The sequence below is a fragment of the Ctenopharyngodon idella genome, chromosome 6 (genome assembly GCF_019924925.1).
Source record: "Ctenopharyngodon idella isolate HZGC_01 chromosome 6, HZGC01, whole genome shotgun sequence".
In the NCBI taxonomy this organism is placed as follows: Eukaryota; Metazoa; Chordata; class Actinopteri; order Cypriniformes; family Xenocyprididae; genus Ctenopharyngodon; species Ctenopharyngodon idella.
The window spans coordinates 15,464,866-15,465,299 of record NC_067225.1 but is presented as its reverse complement, the minus strand read 5'-3'; positions in this window follow the sequence as shown (position 1 = coordinate 15,465,299).

The following is a 434-nucleotide window of genomic DNA, read 5'->3' as shown; positions in this document are numbered from 1 at the left end:
AGAATGGGCTCATCTGGGCTAGACACACTGAGTTCTAAGTTCTGTAACAGGAACAACAACCACTTCCTCTGCATGCTATTTTTAGCTGCTGTGCCCAGCTGTGCAGTCCTATAGACTAAGCAGTATAACGTTAAGCACAGTAAAAATATCGTTTACATGTCCCTGAAACATTTTTAAATAGTGTCTATTATTATCTTAATGCTAAATGATTGTGGCACGCTTAAAGAATTTGGCTAAATAATCAAATTATTTTGTCAGTGGCATGCAGGTAAAAAGCTAAAACTTGTGATGAACTTGAACACCACCATATGAACTTGTGGTGCATTAGTTTGCACTTCCTCTGAGCCAGACTTGAACTTATTGTACTACCTCAGAAAACTGATGCACTAGATGACTTGTGGTGTGATTTTTAATTATTCTAATTTACAGTGTCC